The following is a 9,360-nucleotide window of genomic DNA, read 5'->3' as shown; positions in this document are numbered from 1 at the left end:
ATGGTGGGAGAGGGGAGTAAACACACAGGCGTGCAGCGGGACAAGGCTTATGTAGAGGACGCTTGAATTCTTGGCTTAAAAGTCCCTCTGTCTTGTTACAATTATCAGTTTACCCTCAGCCACAAATCAGGGAGAAAGGAAGACTCAAAGGAGGGAAAGACAAATGTTCACAGAGTCCTAGTGAATAAAGTGTCCTCAGGAAACACATCTATATTACTTCCCCTAAGGAACAGAATGTAGGGCAAAACCCAAGTGCTAAGAGAAAAAGAAGGCTTGAGATCCTGAACCAGAGGCCAACAATTTCCAACTCAGAAAATCTCTTAACATCAAGGTATACAATTCAATCTAGTGGAGCTTTATCCTATTATAATCATTCCCTAACTTTTGCTATATTCCACTTTCTTTTTTTTTTTAAAAAAGGGTAACCAATTAATCTTCAGTTTCTTATACCTACTTGTACTTTCCATGTAACTTTGATCCATCATCTTTCTACCTCAGCCCTAATTTGCAGCTTTCAGGATATCCTTTTACTACGTGGAGGGGAATAAATCCCCATTTACTTAGAAAGTTCATTAGAACAGGGGTAGGGAAAGTTCTACAGGACAGGCAGCATCCAATTTCTCTCCCAGAGGATTTTTGCTACTCACTGCTTTGGATATTAAGAATATCCTTCCATGCTGATCTGTAACCTTTGACCCTCTTCCCCAACTCCCAGGTCTGATGACTTTTGATAAAAAACAAAAAACAATGTGTTCCTCTTCCTAAAATGCTGGAAGTTGGTATTCTTTCTGACTTTGAGCATGAAAGGAATGCCAATTAAACTCAAGTAATCCTAATTAATTGACCATCTCAAGTCATTTTTATAATTTATGGTTTTACTTTTATTTATAATTTATCATTCCATTTATCTCCCATTCAAAATGGCAAAATACATTCACATGCCTGTATTTTCCACAAGATCCAGTCAACAAAAAGACCTAAAATAATAAACACCAAATTTATAAATATCTTCCTCCCCTGTTTTAATGAATGCCAAGTACGCAATATTATTTTATTCACAGAGCTTTGAAGTTTCTTATCTCTTTGGGCTGTCAGGAAAAACAGTAAAGCTTAATGAGGCACCAGCCCATCAGGTCCACACCTTAAAAATGAAAAAGCTTTGGATTGTTTAGAAACAATTTAACTGCCAGAAAACCAGTGCCTCCTTTAGGAAGAAATAGAGTTATTAATTAATTGCATTATAATCTGTACTTATATCCTTAATTTAACCCTTTACTCACATAGTCAATCATTCATTCCAACACCGATGTATCCATATTAGTAATAGTTACATCCTGTTTGATGCCCATAAAAGAGCCCTGTTGGTCTTTACTCATTGTAAGACACATATTTTTCACTCTGGACCCAGGAATAAGTTCCAGGTTCTAACAAAGGCTTACTCAAGTCCAAATGGTACTTTGGGTTCCTCACAGCAAATCAAAGGGCACTGTGCTCATGACCTCATGACTTTTGTCACCACTGGACATTGCTCTGACATCACAAAGTCCCCACACGGGGACAAAGTTCTATGCACCACAGGAAATGCGGCAGCTCCAGGGGCACACCCATCTGCCCCCACTTTCTTAGGGCCTGTACCCCAGTTTGCCAAGGGCAGTACCCATCTATACCTCTTGATCATGCCACCATCAGCAACAGAAGCAGGAAGCATCTTTTAAAAGGCTGTTCTCTTGACCAAAAAAAAAAGTTCTGCCTCTCTAGGCACTTCCTTGTAAGTACACACATCTCTCACCTGCATACACACACACAATCGTTTCACATTAAAATATTTCAAAGTTAGTACAAGAACTCACTCAACCAGTCAAACAATTTAATTTTTTTGGACTGCAAAAGCACCAAGTGTTCAAAAAATAAACCATCACTAAAGTCCCAAAGCACCAATTCAGCAAAATATTATCAGTTCTGCTGCAGTCTCTTTCTCCAGGAACATCATCATAAAATAGCTGATTTTTCCTAGAAAATGGATAAAACAAAGCCTCTCCTCTCTTTTTCCTGTAACACACACATGCACACTTTATCAACTTAGAGGTTACAATTCCCTGCCCCCCATCTCCATAACTCTGACAGTGTTGCGTTAGCCCACTTCCCTGCCTCCAGAAATAATCCTCCCAAAGTGATGTCTAAGCGGGAGGTTGGGGGTGGGGGATAATGAGGCGAGAACAAAGCCCCCTTGAGAACTGCTCCTTTGTGACGGTCATAGTCTCATTCAGTTTTGCAGTCTTTGGATTCTTAGTTAAAATATTTTAGGCACAACGTGTAATTTCTTAACCTCTTCTCCCCCCTCCCAAAACATAGCACCAAAGACTGATTGAAGAATTAGCTTTTAAATATCCAACCCAGCACCAAAAAAAAAAAAAAAACACACCAGAAGACACAGACAATGTCTGCATCCCACCGGCAAAGTGTTAGAAGTAGCAGTACTTCTTTGTACTTAATCTTAGAAATTTTAGCATAATGCTTCACCTTCAACTCATTTCCACAACAGATTTCACCTGCATCCTAGATCATCAAGGGCTTGTTCTTTTCATTGAACTGTGTGGCAATTCACCACTATTGGTAAAATTCAAACACACTCATTAAAACGTATCTAACTTTGAAGGCCTGGGTTTCAGGGTTGTGACAATAGCTTCAGATCTGGAGGTGGGCTCCCCTCTGCTCAAGGAGTGGAATATGCTGGCACCTAACACAATAGGCACCTCCAGCCTTTTCTTTGGAAAAAGTATACACAGTCTGTTACAGGAACTTCCTGTACCTCCTTCAAATGAGAATAAGACAACTTTACTATTGCATGGCGCAATAGGAGTTAATAAAAATGGATTGCACTGATTTCTAGTCGTAGAAGTCATACCGGTCAAAATGAAAGTGAATAATAAGTTATTTTCCCCAATTCACAGAGCCTTTAGCCAGCGGTTCTCAACCTTCCTAATGCCGCGACCCCTTAATACAGTTCCTCATGTTGTGGTGACCCCCAACCATAAAATTATTTTCGTTGCTACTCTATAACTGTTATTTTGCTACTGTTATGAATCATAATGTAAGAATCTTCTTGTTTTCCGATGGTCTTAGGCGACCCCTGTGAAAGGGTCATTCGACCCCCAAAGGGGTCGCGACCTACAGGTTGAGAACCGCTGCTTTAGACTATCTAAAAAGCAGCGTTTGGAATGGCATTTCATGCTTAAATGAATGAATGTTTATAGGTAAACTGTTTTTAGGTGTTTGGTCTGAATCGTCGGGGGAATTTGCTTGCCTTGTTTTTCCCCCAGTTATTACCTGCATATGAACACAAGTTGAACTTAATGTCATTAAAAGAACAGACAAGAAAAACTGGTGCTACATACTGGGAAGGGAGAGTAGTTTTCATTTACTAAATTCTAAAAACTCACGTGAGGCTGCAGTTGCCGTATCTCTTAACCCCAAGATTAAACTCTGCCATTTGTAGTTCTGTACAGGTCGAGTCCTTCTCACATTGCATCTCCCTCCACAGCCAGGAAAGGCTCTCCATTTTAAAGTCTCGTATGTTAGATTGGGCCCACCTGGGTAATCCATGCTGCTTTCTCCATCCACAGGTCCTGAACCCTAATCACATATGCACTCTCTTTTGCCAAGCAAGGCAACATATTCATAGGTTCCAGGGATTAGCATGTGTACCTCTTTGGGGGACCATTATTCTGCTTGACCACAGTTGGTAAATGAAGAATTTCAGATGATGCAACAGTAGATAAATCAGTTGACATTCTACGTGACTTCACTGAAAATGTGGTATTCATTAATATTCACACCTAATTTGTCCTTCGTGCTCATAGAAGACAGCTGGCTGTGAAACTGCAGGAAACTGGGAGACGCTTCTTTTTCTTGTCTCAAGTTCTCCTCTTATACTCTCTTTTCTATGGAACAAACTTAGTATATGGTAGTGAACAGGGAAATGATCTACTCTCAGCACATAAAGCTGCAGTTGCAAAATGGATTTTGAGAGAATTGAGTATCCAGTAGGAAGACATTTATGTTCCCTCAGTTCCTTTTTATTTATTTATTCCAAGGGTGGCAACAACAAGTAAAACTATAGTAAGTGAAATATTTTCTTCTTAGAAGCAAAAGTTTATAATTGGACTTTTGTTCACAAAAATAAATTGTATACCATAAAAATACCAAAATTAATAAAAAAAATAAGTGATCTAAAAATGAAACACCTTTTTACATACATTTCTTCATTATGTAAAAACCAAACAGTAAATATCTAAAGCTATAGGGTAAATTTTTTTCTGAGGGTCTTTTACGCATTTGTTGGACGGAGATTTCTTAAAATATAAGCCTAGTGAAGTTTGTACTTAAGATTCCTTCTGTTTTTCCTGAGAAAATGCCCCTGTTAGTAAGCAGAGAAGATGTACATTGTCCCATTACTCTGAAGACATTTGGATTTCATCAAAATTAGAGGGAATTAGTTCTCAAAATTTTCATTGTATATTCAGTGCATATGAATGTTTCCATAGTCTTTGGATGAAATATTCAGAAAGAAGCATAATTTTCTTGGTGATCTCCTTTTCTTTAATAATATCTTGCTCTTCCATTTCAGCAATATCCCTGAAGACCTCAACTGGCATACTGAAGTTATAAATCAACTCAGAACAGTGGCCATGTCAACATCATGCACAGTCATTAGGGGGTAATGAATATATTTTTTTGGTAATTATGCTGGAGGCATTATTTACTATAAACCATGGTTTCAATTTGATTTATTCTAAGTTATTAAAGTTAATGTGGATAATAGAAAGATGGAATGAAGAGGAAGTTTTAAAATATGACTTTATAAATAATGGTTTACCACTATCTTCAAAGGTGATCAGAAAAGAGAAATTACATAAAAGTGTTTTATAGTACAAACACCTAACCTATAGAATAAAAATAAGGATTAAGGTGGTAGAATTTAATCTTTTCTACATAGAAAATACTCTATACATTCCAGTTGTCATAGATATTTAGATTTATTTTTTGCATTCATCTTTTAAACAAACATAAATAATTCTGATAGTTCTACCAGTGAATTAGGTTAGTCTCAGCATATTTGTTTGACACATCTCATATTTTTCTGTCTATACTTTCTATATGTCTCCTCCAGGGAAATATGTAACCTGGTAGTACAATACTCAGAACTTTCCAACATTTAGTTACAGGTTCCTCAAACTTTTTAAACTAATGCGTTTCTAAAAGTCACCATAATTTTGTAGAATACTGTGATGCACTTAAATACAAACTTAAAACAATTGAAGACATATATTGCGATACATGCTCGTAGATCCTCTGTGGCAATAGAGTGCTATAAAGTTCACTTTCTTCCTGGGTATAAAGGAAGATTACATATTCTAACCCTTAGAAGGAAATTTGACGTCATAAACTGCATTCCGTCCAATAGAATTGAGTGGAAGTGATATGCCCCACTTCCATGACTGACACATAAAACCATCTGGATTGAGTCTCTACACTCTTCTCCTGTCATATTGAGACTTTGTGTTCAAGATGGAGGTGCTATGGTGTGGAAAGATTCTGGGTCTCTAAATGACTGCTTTGAACACAATCCTCACTGATTCACATTGGACTATATGATATGAGCAAAATGTAAACCTGTATTATTTTAAACCACTAAGATTTGGAGGTTGTTTGTTGCAGTAACTAGGTGTGCTTATCCTAATACAACATCCTATATAGATTTTAGTATGTGAAAGTAATTTTAAAACACCAAACTTTTTAGGTATTTAATTATTGAAAAATATTTTTTCATCAAATCCGGGAATAACTGAAATAATTCAAATTTAGTATTAGAATGCCTTGTTCTCAGTAGAGCATAGCTTGTGAACAACTGCTTCTAAATAAAACAGGGATCGAATTCTATCATGAAATCTAGGTCATTAAGATTTATGTATATTTTTCTGAAGCAGGCTTTAAGCTATATTTCAGCTCAATGAGTAAATATTTCATTTGACAGGGAAAGGATATGATGCACTTCTAGGTGAAGAACAAGGACCAAGGATAGTCAAACACTTGTGAAGAATAAGAGAAGGGAATAACACTCTCCCTACAAGGCAGCAGGATTTTTATGAATTTATGGATTGTGAATAACTTCTTTCATGCTACAACATCAAAGTTGAATAGTTTCAACAGAAATTATATGGCTCACAGAGCCAAAAGTTTTACTTATCTGGCTCTTTACAATAAAAGTTTTTTGACCCCTGACCTAGCTAGATTAATAAATATATTAACTTTAAAACTCATTATAGTATATAAATAAATACTTTTTAGATTTCTTTCTTTTTTTTTTTCTTTTTAGATTTCTTTAGGGGAAATATTTTTAAGTAAAATAACAAGATTATTGATTATAAAAGAAAAAATATATAATATTACCTGTATTAAAATAAATATAGTGCAAAAATAAATACTTCAAAGAACATGAAAACACAAATTATATAAATGGAAATATTTGCAATATACACCACTAACAATGGATTAGTATCCATGAATCATAAAGAATGTATAAATAAAAAATTTTTCCAATTAGAAAAAGCACAAAGAATCCCAAAAACATGACAGCTATTTCACAGATGCAGCAACACATAAAGCAAACAAAGGAAGCTATGTTTAACATGTCATTTTTCAGGTAAATGCCAATCAAAAGTACATTGAAATATATTTTACACTTGACTGATAAAAATTAAAAATTCTAACATTGTCAAGTGTTAGAAAACTTGTGGAGCCACACAAGACATTCCAGGTGGGGAATATAGATTGTGCAATAACATTCTAAAAATATTTAGCATTATCTCCTAATGTTGAGTATTTATATAAACTACTTTATTCCTATAAATTAATTTTATCTCCAAGAGAAATTTTCACATGTGTCAGTACTGCTCTTAGACCCAGGCAAGAGGGAGCCCCCACGCTGGACACTAACTTCTGGGAACTCCAGGTTTTAGAGTGACTTCCTCAAAATTTTCTAAGTTCCCCTCCAAATGTCTGGGACCAACTTTAGCCTGCAATGCCATCCAGGGATAGGGGCCACCCTGATCCAAGACTAGAACCTGTCAGCCTTCGTCACTGTTTCTTCCCTTTAGGGCACTCTCTCACCCTCTAATCTGTGGTCAGATTGAATAAATTCTCTGAGGAACTCTGGACTCATGCTTATGGGGTCCTTCTAGTGGCAGGGCCCTTGTTCCAGGAGGGCCATCTCACAAGTGCATTGCTCCTACAAGTCAGAGAGGTATTTCATGGGATCACATGAGATTAGGCCGCCAAATAGGTTCTGACAAGCTTATTTGGGGTGATTCAAATTATTTATAGTTAGAAGTCCCAAAGGTATTTCTTCAAAACCCTGCAATTTCTAAGGGCACCTCTGGTCTCATTGTGTTAACAAATTAAAATAAAATGGTTAATTCTAGAAATACATACATAATTTATAAAGTACATATGGTACTTATAAAAAAAAGGATGGGAACAATGAGTTAGCACAAAATAGGATAGGGAGAAGGAAACCAAATAATTTGATGTAGGTCATTGTCAAAGTCATAGATTTTGCTCTTAGTGATGAATTTGCAGGTGTTTATTAAATTGTTAAACCAACTAAATAAATGAAACCAGGTAATTCATAAATCAATGGTGACAGTTTCTCATAAAACGAGGAATATGATTATATAATTATGCACACCTGATTCCAAAAAATAAAAAAGTAAAATAGATTAGTGAAGCAAAGTCAAGTAACAGATATAGGTATAAGAAGAATATGACAAATAATAAAAATGTCATTTTAAGTCATTGGGAAAGAATGAACTATTTAACAAATAGTATTATCACAATTGACTATCCATTATATATTACCTCACAACATGTAGCCAAACGTATTCTAAATGTTTGAAAAAGCAAATATAAATTATAATTTAAAATTAAGGATAAAATAAAAATTTAAGGAGGTTAGTTAACATGTTTTTAAGACTATCCTCTAAACAAGACCAAAAAAAAAAAAATCCATGAACTACAGAGAAAATAATTGGCAAATGTCACTAACAAAATTTTGAAACATCTACATGAGAACACCATAAATAATGTTTTAAGAAGAGGGGTAGTTTGGAAGAAAACATATGTATCTTAAGTAAAAAGGATTAATTTCCAAGATATATAGAGATCATCTAAAAGTCATATAAGTAACCTAATAGGAAAAAATGTATGTACAGTTAAGTCACAGAAGAAAAACTATAAATGGCCAAAAATATAAGAAAAGATGATTGACACACCTAGTTACCAGAAAATGCAATTTAAAAACAATTACTTTTTACTATATTTTATCAAAAGATAAAATTATTTATAATATTCTTGATGGTTAGGGGTTTGTTATATTTTAAGTTGGTAGTCTATAGAAGGGAAATTTTGTCAATATCTATCATAATTTTAACTGTACATACCCTTAAATTGCCTGACAATTATACTTCTAGATATTTATCAATATCAGTAAGATTTTTTTAGTTGACAGCAACAGAAAAGCTAACTTAAAATGACTTAGGCAGGAAAAGGAAATTTATTGGCTCACATAACTGTTAAGCTCAGGGCTAGCTCTTGATAGCATCAGAAACACCTTGTTTCAGTGATTATTTGGTCAACAGGACTTATTTCTGTCTCTCCACTTCTTGGCTCTGCTTCCTTTATTTTGGCTCCATTCCCAGACAGGTTCACTCATGGTGGTGGCAGTAGGTTGTAGCAGTTTCAGCATTGTAATGTATAAGACTTATATTCAGCAGAAAATAATGTTTGTCTTCCTTCCATGTTAAATGAAAACCATGATACTCAAATGGGTCATGTGTCTATCACTGAAGCAAACGATATGATGTGGTATGGAATATTCATATGATGTAGTATGGGATAGTCCCGCTGGTATAGGCCTGTGCCACACTTGATTGAGTGGAATATGTTTCTCTCTGAATCTCATGAAAGAGGAGATTCCAACAAAAGTCATTAGGATTTCATTATTCAAAAAAATAATAATGGATGCTGGGTGAGCCAATGCCTAAAATGCTCACTACACTATACTAAAGAAAGATATCATAAGCATGTTCATCACAGCATTATAGCAGTGATAAAATAAAAAATTCTAAGTATCCATCTATAAGCAGTAGTTTAATGAATTACACAAGTGTAGTTTAACTGAATGAAATCTAATTGTATGAACTTCAAAATATCACTAAGACATATCATTAAGTGATAAGGGCATATTACAAAACAACACAAACAGTATGGTCCTTTTATGTAAAAATTAAAATGTAACTTGTG

This window comes from Hipposideros armiger, unplaced genomic scaffold, assembly GCF_001890085.2.
Source record: "Hipposideros armiger isolate ML-2016 unplaced genomic scaffold, ASM189008v1 scaffold_79, whole genome shotgun sequence".
NCBI classification, from domain to species: Eukaryota; Metazoa; Chordata; class Mammalia; order Chiroptera; family Hipposideridae; genus Hipposideros; species Hipposideros armiger.
This window is presented reverse-complemented; position numbering follows the sequence as displayed.